We start from the raw sequence: 16,785 nt of genomic DNA, 5'->3' as shown, positions 1-16,785 counted from the left end.
GTTTTTTTGAATTCTAACTCTCTCTTTCAGGGGGAAATTCATTTTTTTTCTCTCATATTGCAGTACATTCAGTTCTTTCTCACATTTGTTCCCTAAATGAAACTATCTGAAAATTTCCAGACTTTTCTGGAATTAGATTCTACAAAGCTGGCATTTGTTTCCAATTAGGAAGTGTGAGATTTATTCTGATAATAAACAATTAACAACTTGGATGTTAATTTTGTTTCCTGTAGGCATTACCAGAAACAGTATTTACAGCATTAGGCATTAAAGTTGAGCCAATTAAACACCATCACTTCGCCCCAGGCTCTGGATTACAGCTAATTTTTTTTTAGACTAGGATCTTAATAGTTTCTTGGTATAGATTTAGTTTATTGTGCGACATGGTATCTGAGGAGGGTATGATAATGTTGTGCATGATGTAATTAGCATCCCTTGTCAGGAGACAAGTTTGGAGGAGTGGCCTTTGGTGTGATTGTATTTTGCAGTTCTTATCATTTTGACATCACTGTGGTTTCATTTGGGGACCCAGTGAACCAAAGCATTGTGATTTTAATCATTATTTGTGGTTTGGCATGTGTAAACTGAGAGAATTGCCATTCAGTGAACCTTTATTAAGCATACTGTATGGCGAAACCATGGTTCCTATCCCATCCAGTCACAGATATGGAGGATACTGAGGGTTGGAAATTCTTTTTCCTTGACCTACGAAATTGAGAAGGCAAAAAACAAATAAACCAGAAATGGTATAAAATATGAACCATGAACATCTATCAGGCAAGATATTGAGGATGATCAATAAGGGAAGAAAAATGAAGATCCGCTCAATGACTATATTGATTGCCTTTAGCTTTTAATATTAGATCTATGGGCTTTATAGGCTTTGCAGACTTTTATAAGCTTGCATTTATGGGTGTCAACAGAAACTTTTTCTCAAAATAATGGTTCTGATGTGCCATCATACTACAACCTCCACTCCTGCCATGCTTTTGTGTAAGGTCTCAGTGCATTTGCAGAAGAGACGGAGTGGGGTGGGGTTTGTCATTATGATGCAACCCTTTTTTGTCCATCCTGCTCCCCCCACAGATACTGTTGCCAAGTGTTTGCTGCTGCCTTAGCAGTATTCTTCATTTTAAATTTCATATGCAGAAAAAAATAAAAGAGACTATTGGTTGCACACTTCAAATTCTGTCTCATCCTTTTACTGTTCTAGCATTTCTAAAACAGCCTTTCTCTTCCTGGTACGTTTCAGTTGGTTAGTATTCATACCATTTCTATTAGTGTGTCTGTGTGTCCTTTGTGATAGCTGGCTGCTCTGATCCAATGCACTATGCACATGGCCTTGCTAGATAGACATCCTAAAGTAGGCTCATCCAGGAAAAAAGCAGGCTGGTCTTTATGGAACAAACCTAACACTCCTGTTTCAGAATAACATGTTTGTTTGATGATTTCATTAACAAGTTGCAGTGATGGGTGGCTGTTTTGATAACAGAATGAAAAACATAGAGGTTGGGAGTGAAGTCAAAGCCAACCAGGAGAAATCAGCTATCACAGAGGGTGGAAAAAGCATAAGAAAATAGGTCAAGGGGCAGATTTTGCTATTATTCATTGTGTGCTCCATTTCATTATAAACATCCTTCTCACCTTCACTCCCATACAACTTTCTAGCCAACCAGTGATTAAAACATGTTGCTAGGTTTTGAAGTATACCTGAAGATTAACTACCAGTTAATTCAGGGGCTCTGTACCAAAAGGAACATGATTGATTTTTCTGACACGTTTCTCTTCTCCCAAATGTGCTTTCTAGGTGCACTAGAGCTACAGTTCTTAATCTTCTGTAATCCCATCCAGAGGTGAGAAACCACCTGTTTAGAGATTGGAATTTGTGGGAACTTTTCCAACAAACTTTATGTATCTTTTACCATAATAATTATGTTGAGAATATACAGCAAAAAAAAATCAAATAAAATACCTTTTATTATTGTTGTAGACCAGAGGTGTGGAATTCAAGGCCCGTAGGCTGAATCCAGCTCGCAGGGTGCTTAGATTGGCCTGTGGAGCCGCCCTGGATATAGCGAAGGACCGCCTGTGGTGCCTCTGCCAACAAAAATGGAGTTCAGTAGCTCCATTTTCACTGGCAGAAGGATGCAGGATGCCATCACGGCCAAAAACGGGCATCAAGTTGGCCATGCACCCCCTGGCCATGCCCCCCCCAGCCTCCCAAGTTGAAACACAACCCTGATGTGGCCCTCAATTAAATTGAGTTTGACACCCCTGTTGTAGACCAAAATTAAAATAATGAAGCAAAATAGAATAATTAGAATGCTTCTGTATATACATGGGAAAAGATAACAGTAAGACACGCTGCCATATATCTAGTAAACCTTATACAAACTAGACCACCTCAATAAATATTCTACTCTAAATTATCAAAACCTGCAGGCTATTAATGCGAATGTGGATACACAAAATGTTATTACAAAATTATGGACAAAAATTGACCCACCTAGAACACATCTATGGAAGAAGAGGCCCTCAGAGAATAGTATAGTCTGTGCAAGTCATAATATACTATAATTGGATGCAAATAAGTGGTTCCCAAGAATTCCCACTCTACAAGTACCTACTCTTTCTGAAAAAGCACCTTTTTAAATTTGACAATACAGTAGAAGAAAATTGCTGTGAATTAGATGCTACACTTTATTAGATAAAAGCCCTGCTATAATTGTGAACAGTAAATTCTCAAATTCTCCTATGCTGCCTCACAGTGAGTCTGGGGGTTGTTCCTGGGAGGGATGAGTGCCAGGAGTGTACTCCCAAGAGGGCCACCCAACGTGTGTGGAAGTAATCCCAGCTAAAATAAACAGACATTTATATTGGGCAGCAGCAAATCAGAAGACGCTCTGGGGCCAATAGCAAAGGCATAATTTCATACCTTGGAAAGGGATGTGGTAAATTGCTCTTGGGTTTTATTTATTGATTGCTTTTCTACACCACCCATCTCACCTTTTTTAAATAAATAAAAACTGTTAAAACAGAATTACGAACAAAGTTAAAAGTGAACTATTAAAAAATTAAATAGTGGGAGGGAAAACTCTCATGTCACCAATCACCCTCAGAGTTGCATATCCCTCTTGGACCCTCAAAGTCTAAGGGATCTTTTACCAATTTGTGGACAGTATAGTCGATATAGTATCAGATGATTTTACTTATTAATGCTGTTTGTGTGGAGACTAGATTAAAGCCTTTGGGACATCCAGTTGCTAATGTTGCCATATAGGGAAAAGAAAATCTAAAGCCGCAAAGACAGAGTCACAGCGGGGGAAAGAAATGTAAGAAGCAGGAGCATGGGAAAACAGCATAGCAAAAAATGAACTGAATCAACTATACATTTTTCTCTTAGACATCAACAAATTGAAGAGGACTGGAATTAGATACTCTCAGAAGTTGTAATGCTTATTATTTACTTACTTACTTATTTATTTATTTGATTTGTCAATCGCTTACAAGATAATAGGTATAAGGATAAACATAGTTATGAATACAAGAAATGAGTACATATAAGAAAAATAAAAGAAACAATAGGACAGGGACGGTAGGCACTTTGGTGCGCTTATGCACACTCCCTATAGACCTCTTAGGAAAGGGATGAGGTCAATAGTAGAAAGTCTAAGGTTAAAATTTTTGGGGTTTGGGGAAGAAACCACAGAGTCAGGTAGAGTATTCCAGACATTGACCACTCTGTTGCTGAAGTCGTATTTCCTGCAATCAAGTTTGGTGCGGTTTACCTTGAGTTTGTATCTATTGTTTGCTCTTGTATTGTTATGGTTGAAGTTGAAGTATTAGTTGACAGATAGGACATTGCAATGTATGATTTTATATACTATACTTAGATTGGACCGAAGACGGCGTAGTTCTAGGTCTAGAATTTAGAGTCCAGTGGCATAAGGTATTCTGCAATGAATAGAGGAGTGTAGAACCCTTCTTGTGAAATATTTCTGGACTTTTTCAACTGTGCTAATATCAGATACATAATGTGGGGTTCCAGACTGATGAGCTGTATTCGAGTATTGGTCTGGCAAATGTTTTGTATGCGCTAGTTAGTAGTGTGATATTAGCAGAGAAAAAGCTACTTAAGATTAGGTTAACAACTGTTAATGCCTTTTTTGCTATATAGTTACAGTGGGCTCTAGCACTTAATACTCATTAGAGATGAGTATTCCAAGGTCCTTGACAGAGTTTGGATCCTCAACAAGATCTTGACTATTCAGCTTGTATTTTATTTTCTGATTTATTTATTTTTTGCCAATATGTAAGACAGAGCATTTATTTGTTGAGATTTGAAGTTGCCATTTGTTTGACCATTCTGATACATAGTCAAGGTCATTTGAAAGGTAGTAGTGTTGTCTGTGGTGTTGAATAGCTTTACATCATCAGTGAAGAGAACGCAGTTGCTCTTAATATGATCGCAGAGGTCATTTATGTAGAGTATGAAGAGAGTTGGTCCTAGAACACTGCCTTGGGGGACTCCACTGTTGACAGGTACAGAATTTGATAAGACACTCCCAATTTTGTCCATTTGTTGTCTGTTTGAGAGGAATGCTTCTATCCAGTTATGCAGGTGTCCAGAGATACCATAAGATTTTAGTTTTACTAGTAGCTTGTCATGTACCACTGAATCGAAGGCTTTACAGAAGTCTATGTAGATTGCCTCTATTGCTTTGCCCTGATTGAGTTGTGTAGCCCATATGTTTTTGCAGTGTGAGAGTTGCAGATTACAGGATAGTTTTTTTCTGAAACCAAATTGTTTATTAGAGAGTAGGTTGTTTGTCTCTAAATGGGGATATTGGGTTGGTTAATAATTGATTTCATGACTTTACAGGTGATGCAGCATAAAGAGATTGGTCTGTAATTTTCAACTAGGCTGGGGTCTCCCTTTTTGAAGATGGGGATGACTGTGGCTTGTGACCATAGGTTTGCAAGGAGCTGGTCCTGAAAGATTTTCCAAAGATTATGCTTAGAGGTTCGGCTATGGCAGTGGATAGCTTTTTAAAGAAGTAGGCACATATTCCGTCCGGTCCAATAGATAGAGATGGTTTTAGATTGCGTAGTGCTTTTTCAACATTGTCTTCTGTAAAATTGATATGTATTAGATCATTGTAGTTGTCTGTAGTTCGACTAGGAAACACTGGGCATGATCCATTGCTGTTTACAAATACTGAGCCAAAGAATGTGTTAAAGAGGTTGGCTTTAATGGTGTCGTCGTTGCAGTCTTTACCATTGGGTCCTTTTAGGGGTGGGGTGGACCTTGAGTCTTTTAGTTTGTTGTTTGCAAAGTTGTAGAAAGCGCGGGTGGCATTGGTGCATAGAAGGTTTTCCTCTTAGGGCTTTGAAAACAATACCTGTAGAACAAGGGTCTTCAAACTTGGCAAGTTTAAGCCTTTTGGACGTCAACTCCCAGAATTCCTGAGCTAACATGACTGGAGGAGGAATTCTGGGAGTTGAAGTCCACAAGTTTTTAAAGCTGTCAAGTTTGAAGACCTCTGCTGTAGAATATTAAAATAGAATAGAATGTTCTTTATTAGCCATGTGATTGGACACACAACAAGTGGATAAGGTCTCCGTATAAATATAAGCAAAAAAGTGATAAATCATAAGATGCAACCAATAAAATGATAATTATAAGATACCAATAGGAGCAGGTAATAGGAAAGATGAGAAGGATAATAGTAATACAGTCTTATCACATGATTAGATATCCTTAGGCATAAGACAATGCTGTGCGAATTATGTATTTAGCAGAGGGATGGCATGAGGGGAAAAAACGTCTTCGTGTCTAGTTGTTTTGGCAGTCAGTGAACAAATAATATAGTCATACACTTTTTAACAAGTAATATAGTCATATATTATAATGTAGTCAATGAACTAATAATATCAATTAGACTTTGGGGGAAACTCTTTAATATGATAGTTACCTCAGTTCATGCTCAGTCCAGAAGTTGTGCTTTATGATTAAAGCCAATCTGGAATTGACAATGTACAAAACGGGATATGCTGCTAGTGGTTGGAGAGTATGATGGAAATATTAAAGAGAAATATGTGGTTAAATTGCATAATCTGGTAAACAAAAATACAGCAAGAGAATGATTTAACAGTTTCTGCCAATCTAATTATTTCTTTATTGCTAAGGCTGTTTTCAAATAAGCAAATAGCACCTGGATATATGGAAGTTGCCAGATGGAATACACAGAGATCAGAAGAATTATATTGTTGGTAACAGGAAGTGGAGCTCAGTTACACCAACAGAGGGTGTGGGCAAGGCTGACAGTGATAAAGGTCATGAACTGCTTTTGCGCAAGTTCCAAGCTAAAGAACAACTCAGCCATTTTCCACACGATGATTTTGAGCACATACCATTTTTCAAGGCACTGTAGAAGAGGTTGGCTAATCAGTGGTGGTAAAAAAATCAGGAGGTGTGTGATAGTATCTTCTTGGTCCAACAGATTTTATGAAAAAGGATTCACATTTCATGGGCTTCATCACATATACAAAGCTGAAGTTCATGAAAACTTACGCCTTTTAATAAAATGTGTCTGGAAAGGTGCCACCATACTCCTTCTGATTTCATGGAGAGCATGGAGAATATTTTGAAGTCTTGTTCGCCATGGATAGGGAATCAAAGGACTGATGGAATGGAATCAAATAAGTTACAGGATAAATGAGAAAAGAGCTTGCCAAAGACCAAGAAGCAGAAGAAAGCAAGCTGGAGGTCAGAACAAACAGTGGACAATTTATGCAAGTCCTATCTTTCTTAAGGTCTTTATGATGCTGAGAAAGATGGAAAGGAAAAGAAAGGGCAACACCCAGCAAGGTGGATGGACTTGATTATAGCAGCAGTGGAAGTAGTATTGAAAGATCTGAAGGGCCTTTGACTTGACAGCATATAATGAAGCTCCCTAATTATATAGCTAATTTAAAATGTTTTCTTGTAATTTCTCGGCCAAACATTGTAGAAAAATTGCTGAATTCAGTATGGGATTCCACACCCAGAATTCTTTATTAAAGCTTTGTTGTGGCTAATTCATAATTCTAGGCTAGAGCTCTCTAAACCTGCCAACTTTAAAACTTTTGGGCTTCAACTCCCCGGATTCCCCAGCCAGCAAGAGAATGTTCACAGGACTGCTGTTTCTCCATATCAATTCATTTTCTCTTCTGCGCGGAGTGCTGCATTACAGAAAAACCAAGCAATATCAAGCAGTTTTCTCAGAAAATTTGAATTTATAGGAAATTTAAAAACATAAGATAGGGATCTAGCTGAATCCTACAGATTATACCAGTGCCATGGTGTTGGATTTTAGAGTTGCTGAAAGATGTTCTGTAAATATGGAAAAATAAAAAGGAAATGATTCACTTCCTGTCAATTGAAATAGAACCTAAATATTTGGAGCATTCCACTTATTGAGTTCCACATGCCTTGATGGACTAGTATTTTTATTTTACAAAGTGCTTACCTAAAAGTTAGACTTTAAGGAATGAATACTATATAAAAAGGTCAAAACTTTCATTTCTCTTCTTAGACCTACATAAGAGCTACAGTGTGAACTGCTTGTAGCAATTTTGCTGCAAGTTATTAATTTTGGAAGACAGTGTTCTTGAATTAAATTCCTAACTGTTGACTTGATACAAACTTGAATAGTGGGACAAGGATGCTTTCTTATTTAACTCCGTTTCTAGGGACTATTTCTGGAATATGTTCTGCTGCACTACATTTACACTCAGGTTGGTATTACCTTGTGTTTGTTTTTATTAAATTTACACTGCTCAAAAAAATAAAGGGAACACTTAAACAACACAATGTAACTCCAAGTCAACCACACTTCTGTGAAATCAAACTGTCCACTTAGGTAGCAACACCGATTGACAATCAATTTCACATGCTGTTGTGCAAATACAGACAACAGGTGGAAAGCATAGGCAGTTAGCAAGACATCCCCAATAAAGGAGTGGTTCTGCAGGTGGTGACCACAGACCACTTCTCAGTTCCTATGCTTTCTGGCCGATGGTTTGGTCACTTCTGAATGCTGGCGGTGCTTTCACTCTAGTGGTAGCATGAGACGGAGTCTACAACCCATACAAATGGCTCAGGTAGTGCAGCTCATCCAGGATGGCACATCAATGCGAGCTGTGGCAAGAAGCTTTGCTGTGTAGTGGTCAGAGCATGGAGGCACTACCAGGAGACAGGCCAGTACATCAGGAGACATGGAGGAGGTCGTAGGAGGGCAACAACCCAACATCAGGACTGCTACCTCCACCTTTGTGCAAGGAGGGACAGGAGGAGCACTGCCAGAGCCCTGCAAAATGACCTCCAGCGGGCCACAAATGTGTGTGTGGCTGCTCAAGCGGTCAGAAATAGACTCCATGAGGATGGTATGAGGGCCTGACGTCCACAGGTGGGGGTTGTGCTTAGAGCCCAACACCGTGCAGGACATTTGGCATTTGCCAGAGAACACCAAGATGGGCAAATTCGCCACTGGCGCCCTGTGCTCTTCACAGATAAAAGCAGGTTCACACTGAGAACATGTGACAGACGTGACAGGGTCTGGAGATGCCGTGGAGAATGTTCTGCTGCCTGCAACATGCTCCAGCATGACCGGTTTGGCAGTAGGTCAGTAATGGTGTGGGGTGGCATTTCTTTAGGGGGCCGCACAGCCCTCCATGTGCTCGCCAGAGGTAGGTACCGAGATGAGATCCTCAGACCCCTTGTGAGTCCATATGCTAGTGCGGTTGGCCCTGGGTTCCTCCTAATGCACAACAATGCTAGACCTCATGTGGCTGGAGTGTGTCAGCAGTTCCTGCAAGACGAAGGCATTGATGCTATGGACTGGGCCGCCCGTTCCCCAGACCTGAATCCAATTGAGCACATCTGGGACATGTCTCACTCCATCCACCAATGCCACATTGCACCACAGACTGTCCAGGAGTTGGGGGAAGCTTTAGTCCAGGTATGGGAGGAGATCCCTCAGGAGACCATCCCCCACCTCATCAGGAGCATGCCCAGGTGTTGTAGGGAGGTCATACAGGCATGTGGCAGCCACACACATTAATGAGCTTCATTTTGACTTGTTTTCAGGACATTACATCAAAGTTGGATCAGTCTGTAGTGTTTTTTTCCACTTTAATTTTGAGTGTAACTCCAAATTCAGACCTCCATGGGTTGCTAATTTTGATTTCCATTGATAATTTTTATGTGATTTTGTTGTCAGCAGATTCAACTATGTAATGAACAAAGTATTTAATAAGAATATTTCATTCATTCAGATCTAGGATGTCTTATTTTTGTGTTCTCCATGCTGCATCAAGAGCCCAGGATGAGTTGACTCCTTCCTATGATGTCATTTAGCTGAGTCTGTACTAAGATATAAAAGCCATCCCCCGGAAGAGACCCCAGCTTTTGACTCAGCTCCTTTCAGTCAGTAGCTGTGTCTCTGAAAACTTCTGTTAGATAACACTCACCAGCGATCTTCAGTGCTGTTTTCCCTCATTTCAAGCAGCCCCCAGGATCTGGGCAACTGCTCTTCCAGGAGAGCAGGGCAATCTCTCTCTCTCCTGCAAGGTTGGGAGTAGCGTTGCCAGAGCACTGTTCAGGCAGGTTGGGCAGCGTCTGTAGACCTCCCTCACACCTGCAGTTTGAGCGGTCGTAAAAAGCGATCGGCAAACCGATAACAGCTTCAGCCAGCTGAGGTTCTGTAAATAGCACTTGCCAGCGATCTTCAGTACCCTTTTTCCTCGCTTTGGCAGCTCCCAGGATCTGGGCAGTTGCTCTTCCAGGAGAGCAGGGCTCTCTCTCTCCTGCAGCGTTGGGAGCAGTGTTGCCAGAGTGCTGTTCAGGCAAATTGGGCAGCGTCTGTAGACTTCCCCCACGCCTGCGGTTTGAGCAGTCGCAAAAAGCGATTGGCAAACCGATACCAGTGTCAGCCAGCTGATCGTGTGGTCAGAGGCTGCCCTTTCCTTTGCTGACTTCACTTGGGGCTCTTTATAGCCTAAGGAGAAATTCTTCGATCTTAGAGCCTGTTTCCCATAGTCAGTGGCCATCTTGGATTGAAGCCTTCCACCACGAGGTGAGCAGCCATTTTGTAAGCCTGGGGACCAATTTATACCCTAAGGGGCTTAATACAAAAAATTTACAAACAGTTTCTTTCCATCGTAAGAGCCTTTATTCTTCAAATGGAGCAAGATAAGGTCAGGCAGAGTCCCCACACCACCCCCCGTGAAACAGTCTCTTAACCCAACAAGAGAAAAAGTTGTAGGCAACGCACCCAATCAGTCCAGAGGGAGGTGGCTGCTAAAATCAGAACTAAGGCTCTAGCCCCTAAGAAGGCAACTCAGGCTGAGTTGAGGGCAGAAAAGCGCAGACATGCAGCCCTAGAGAGGCAGTTCAACAGAACTATTTAACAGAAGGGAGTGCAACTACAGCATGTTTCAGGTGATACCTGTGGGCCCCAGCCAAGCCCTCCCAGGGGAGGAGAAGTTATCTATGAGCCTTTCCATCCTCCATCCTGGTCTCCTGAGGCTTTTGCAGTACAATATGATCCTCAGGATCTAAGCAGATCTGGGCCTTATTTCCAACAGGCTTCTGGGCCCTATGCTCCTCCCCCTCCGTCCAGGCCTTGAACCTCTTCTCAATCTAAGCCTGAAGCCACTTTCACTCCCTCAGCAGTGGGCCTTCGGCCTTCTGCCCCTACCTTTGAACATAGACTAGGGGATATCCAAGAAGTTGTCTCATTGGCCATTAGGCAGGGATTGGCTGAAGGCTTCAAGCAAATCCTTTGACCTCCGGAAAGGGTTCAGGCCCTTCTCCCTTCTCAATCTATAAGTTGCCTCATCACCCTGATTTATACAGGCCCCAGGACCTCAGGGTCCATTCTTCTCTACCAGAATGGGAGGAGGTTGATGAGGAGGGAAGGGCTTCACCATCTGAACACAGTTACTCCTCTCATTCAGAATGTGAAGAGGGCGAGACCTTTGACCAAAATCTTTCAGAGGAAGAGCACTCTCTCCCAGAGCAGACATCCTCTGCATTGGTCTTCAATCCTTCTCTCTTCAGGCCATTACTCAGCATGGCCTTGATCACTGCCAAGCTGTCGCCAGAGGAAGTGGCTCCCAAACCACAAGGAATTCCCTCTAGCCAGGGAGACTCATTCTTCTCCAAGCCTGTAGTGCATGCAGGGGTTTTGCCTTCTCCCACTTTGTTCCTGGACATGGTCAAGGAACAATGCGCTTCCCCTTCGGCAGGTCCTCGCCCATCTTTTCTGGATGATGTTTCTATAACATCAGCACATCCCTGGACAATTCCCTGGCAGTGCCTTCTGTTGACATTCTGGTTCTAGCCTTATTCCCATTTTCTGGCACTCTCATGTGGGCACCCATACGGTGGCTGCACCAACTCCAGATTAGATTGCCTGCATATGACCTTCGGTCTCACCAAGGCCTTAAGTATCACAGCGGTGGAATTCACTGCAGATGCCACTCTCAATTCCGCCAAATTTGCATCTAGGGCCATGGCTTCTTAAGTAGCAGCAAGAAGACTGTTTTGGCTCAGAAATTGGCAGACGGAATCACGCCGTAAATGGAAGCTGGTTTCAGTTCTGTTCATGGGCGATAAGCTTTTTGGCGATGTTCTGGAACCTTATCTCATCGAAACCAGAGATAAATGTAAAATTCTCTCTTCCTCTGGGAAGAGAGCCAACTATTGCCCAGCTCCTTATACTGGTAAACAGCCCTTTTGGGAGGGTGGGGGTCATTCCTGCCGTCGCTCTAAGTAATCCCTCGTTCTCCCCACCCATCAGAGGTCGCCTAGCCTTCTTTGCCTCCAATTGGGAGGAGTCAACGGTGGATGCCTGTGTGCTCAGCACTATTTGGTCAGGATTACAATTGGACTTCCTAATGCACCCGCCCCCCCACCAAATTTTTGATCTGTCCTGTCTCTCTGGACATTTCAAGGCACGACCTCATGAATCAGGCCACTCAACTCCTTCTTGAAATCCTAGCTATTCAAACCTGTTCCCCCCTCTCAATGGGGACATGGGCTTTATTCTCGCCTTTCATCGTTCCCAAAGCCTGGGGGTGGCGGGGTAGCGAACCATCCTGGATCTAAAATTTCTCAACCAATTTGTAAAATACAGGCTCTTTAAAATGCAGACTCTGCATTCTATTTTAGAGGGCATTTGGGAGGGCGATCTCCTCTCTTCCACCGATCTCATGGAGCCTTCATCCACATCCCCTTTTGGCCTCATCATTGCCAGTTTTTCCGTTTCTGTTATCAGAATACCCATTACCAGTATCGAGCACTTCCCTTCAGCCTCTCATCAGCTTCAAGGGTCTTCACGAAGGTTCTGGCAGCATTGATGGCATCTCTGCTTTCTGTTCCAGTAAGGATCCAATGCTACTTGGAGAACATTTTGATTCCGTCCTCCTTCACCCATGCAGCCCATCGGGATCTGCAAATTACCCTGTCATATCTCCAGAGCCACGGATTTTTCCACTCCTGTCCACTCTAATGGTTCCTGCTTCCCTACCAACGAGCAGGAACCAGCCACTCATCCATCAAGGTCCCACTCCCGCCACAAATCCAGAGATCTCTCAATTGGTGGTGTTCCCCATTAATCTGGAAGGGACTCCTTTTCAGGGTCCCAGACAGGCTAGTTATAACTACCGATGCCAGCCTCCTGGGTTGGGGTTCCCATATGCAGGGCCAGATAGCTCGGGACCTTGGTCTAGGTCAGAGCAGGCCCTTCCCATAAATTGGCTAGAGCTCAGAGCCATTTTTCTAGCTCTCAAGCATTTCAGGCACTCGGTGACCGGCTCTCATGTTCTAGTCCTTATGGACAACATGGCCGCCATGGCTCATGTCAACCGGCGGGGGGGATGAGGTCCAGAGCCCTCATGGGAGAGGCTCTACGGTTGGGGTTATGGGCAGAGCAATACCTGTTGTCAATCTCGGTGGACCACTTCTCCGGGATCAACAACTCTCAGGCCGACTGGCTCAGCAGGAGCCTAATCGACCAGGCAGAATGGTCTATTCCTCCTTCTCTATTCAGGGACCTTTTCCCCAGATTCGGAATGCCAGAGGTGGATCTTCTCCACTCCTCAAATTGCCCAGGTCACCAGATTCTTCACCAGGTTTCCTTGCCAGGGAGTGGAGGGGACCAATGCCCTTCTATGCAGATGGCCCAAAAGTCTCCTCTATGCCTTCCCCCTGCTCCCATCATTCCAGCAGTAATTCGGAGGATGTTGCAGGAATGAGCGGAGCTCCTCCTCCTGGCACCCTATTGGCCAAGGAGGCCCTGGTTTGCGGACCTGGTCAACCTATTGGTGGCTTCTCCTTGGAGGATCTCAGCCCATCTAATCTCCCTTCACCAGGGGATTCTGCTCCACCCAGAGCCCCAGTGGCTCAAGCTGACCATGTGTCACTTGAGCGGCAGTGGCTAGAGGTGGCTGATCTTCCTGAAAGGGTCATCATCACTATCCTGGCATCTCGCAAACCTCCCACAAGGTGCATCTATGATGCCACCTGGAAGGCCCTTCCCGATGGTGCCTTAGGGAGTGTCTCTCTCTCTCCCGCTTTAGCCCAGTTGGCAGAGGTTCTTAGATTCCTTCAGCATGATCTGGAGAAAGGTTTGGCCCCAACACCTTATGCAGGCAGGTTGAGGCCCTCTCCTTGGTTCTTTCATGGGGTTCGCTTCCTTCCTTATCCCATCACCCTTCAGTCAAGAGGCTTTCGAAAGGGGCTTCCAACCTGCACCCTCCAGTGGTTCACAGGTATCCTTCCTGGGATCTTCATGTGGTCCTTTATGCCCTTACAAAGCCCCCTTTTGTACCCCTTTGAACATTGTCTCTCAGTTTCCTCACTCTGAAGGTAGTGTTCCCCGTTTCCATCACTTCAGCCAGGCAGGTATCCGAGCTCACTGCTCTTTCCATCAGACAGGACCTTTGTTTCTTTCACGATGATAGGGTTGTCCTCAGTCTGGACCCCTCATTTATTCCAAGGGTTAACACCTGTTTCACAGGTCCCAGGACATTATGTTGCCTGACTTCTGCCCCCTCCTGCACCATGACTTAGAGCAGCAATGGCACTCGCTAGACGTAGGTAGAGCTCTTAAAATATACATTAAGCGTACTTCCTCCTTCAGGAAGTCTGGAGCCATTTTATTTCCTTTTCCCTTCTCACTTGGGGCACAAGGCCTCTTCTCCTACTATTAGCAGGTGGGTCAGATCTTGCATTGAGCAGGCCTACAAAGCTGCAGCCCTTCCGGTTTCTCGAGGTCTGACAGTGCACTCTACCAGAACCACGGCCACTTCGGCTGCCTGGGCGACCCAAGCACCCTTGGAGGAGATCTGTCGTATGGCCACATGGACATCTCCGTCTCCTTTCATCAGATAGTACCGTCTGGATGTCTTTGCCTTGGTAACTGCAGCCTTCGGCAGACGGGTGCTTCAACAAGTGGTTCAACAGTCGGTGTGATGAGCTGGACGAGGACCCACTGGTAGACATGCAAGCTTTGGTATGTCCCATCCTGGGCTCTCGATGTAGCATGGAGGAGAATGGGTGTTGGTAGAAGTTACCCTGAACGCCCTTTCTATCTATGCTGCGAGAGAGCCCAGCCCCTCCCTTGATTCGTCCGGAGATGGTAAGTCATATTTCTGTATTCATTTGTGCTTTCAGAAACACCTTTCAGTCTGTCAAGTATCTTCGCCAAAGCTGGGGTCTCTCCCAGGGGCTGGCTTTTATGTCTTAGTACAGACTCAGCTAAATGACGTCATAGGAAGGAGTCAACCCATCCTGGGCTCTCTCGCAGCATAGATAGAGAGGGCATTCAGGGTAACTTCTACCAATGCCCATTCCCTTTATTTTTTTGAGCAGTGTATATGCCACCCATCTCACTGTTTGTTTGAGGTGGGCGGCATATAAATTTAATAAAGCTGGCCAGCTTACAGCATTGTAAAAACAAGAATATAGAAACATTAAAACTTTAAAGATTGATAAGCAGGCAACATACTGTATATAAATGCATTATATTTGTGCCAGATGATTTCCCTAGATATTGAGTCAAAATCTGCTTAAAGACTAAAGAGAAAAGCCTATTTTAGACCTTGCTAATAAAAATGTATTAATCAGACAGTGGTGGTTAATTCACTTATCTTCTTAAAAATAGGTGTAATTTTGGCCAAGCCTTTCACTTAGAATGCAAGAGTTGATTTATTAATATAAGTGAAGAAGTGAGAATCAGTCAGAATGCTTTTGTATCCGTTTGGAAAATCCACTCCTGAGGTTTTTTATACGTTTCAGTTGCCTAATCAACTTGGCAACCAGTCAGTTTCAAAAATGTACAATCTGGTAATCGTTCATCAATATCGTAATTCCGGCCGAGGGTAACATGGCCTTTCTCCCATATTCAGTCCTCAGGGCTGTTCTCAAATAGATGCTGAGAAGTGACAGTCTAAATGGGAAAACCCTTAATTTATAGGTCTCCAAACTTCTTTATCCAGAAAATTTGCTCTTGTTGATGCTATTATTAAATCCTTCAGGCAATCAGTAGAGCATATGTTTAATTGTCAGTAAAGATTTATAATGCATCTTTTGGATATTCTAGAGCTGTACGTGCTTCTGTAATAACTCAGAAGAATTACTTCAAACATCAGCATGAACATAGTACCTCTCTGTTGATCATTAAAGTATCCCTTCTTTTTGCAGGCCTGTATGTGAATCTAAAAACAAGTTTGGGTTACTTTAAGAGTAGCGTTTCAACTCATTAAAGAAGCTCCCCATTTTAGGGTAGTGCATACACATGAAAAAAGAGGAAATGCTTTAATGACTAATCCTAGTATCATTGGTTTGCTCAGAATTGGAGCCTTGTGTGGTCCCAAAAAAATGACCCAGGCTACAAAAGATAGTGAGAGAAATAGCAAGCTAAAAATAATAAGCAAAATATTCACACCCTCATATACTGCACACGCATATAAACCCAGTTAACTTTGCTAAATTCTACTTTCTCACTTAAGACTCTGATTTTCATCAATCTTGTCACAAACTATTGTTACATTACAATTTTGGAAGAGATCTAGATCTTTTTGAGCTGTTCCTGATCATGGAAGTTCATGTCTGGCTGTTGGTATTTTTATCTATCAGTCATACTTTGATCTCCTCGACTTTGGTATATCATTGTTTTTGTCCACCTTATAATATTGAATTTCCGCATGACCTATGCATTCAGCTGGACTATATGCACCTCATTAGACTTAGTATAGTTCATTAAGTTCAGTATCTGACATGTTGATTAGAAAAGGTCATTTGCTGAGCAAGTTTGCAATTTTTTAGTATTTTATTTTTTTAGAATTTGTTTGATTTGTCAATCGCTTACAAGGTACAGGTATAAGAATAAACATAGTTTTGAATACATGAGATAGATACTTATAAGAAAAATAAAAAACAACAGGACAGGGACAGTAGGCACAATTGGTGCGCTTATGCACAGCCCCTACAGGCCTCTTAGGAAGGGGATGAGGTCAATAGTAGACAGTCTATGGTTAAAGTTTTGGGGGTTTGGGGAAGAAACCACAGAGTCAGGTATATTCCAGACATTGATCACTCTGTTGCTGAAGTCGTATTTCCTGCAATCAAGTTTGGTGCGATTAACCTTGACTTTGTATCTATTGTTTGCTCTTGTATTGTTATGGTTGAAGTTGAAGTATTCATTGACAGGTAGGACATTGCAATGTATGATTTTA

At 42.9% G+C, this 16,785-nt stretch overlaps 2 protein-coding genes across 2 annotated transcripts in view; one reads left to right on the top strand and one right to left on the bottom strand.

The window, feature by feature from the left end:
* The window catches only part of SHISA5 (shisa family member 5), a 40,362-nt gene that overhangs the window by 929 nt on the left and 22,648 nt on the right, over positions 1-16,785 (top strand). The window lies entirely within an intron of this gene.
* Positions 1-16,785, bottom strand: part of LOC113449807 (uncharacterized) — a 47,085-nt gene that overhangs the window by 21,198 nt on the left and 9,102 nt on the right. The window lies entirely within an intron of this gene.

The sequence above is a fragment of the Pseudonaja textilis genome, chromosome 2 (assembly GCF_049901715.1).
Source record: "Pseudonaja textilis isolate UNSWEBS1 chromosome 2, rPseTex1.2, whole genome shotgun sequence".
Classification (NCBI taxonomy): Eukaryota; Metazoa; Chordata; class Lepidosauria; order Squamata; family Elapidae; genus Pseudonaja; species Pseudonaja textilis.
The sequence above is the reverse complement of the archived record's forward strand: the minus strand, read 5'-3'. Positions and strand labels throughout refer to the sequence as shown.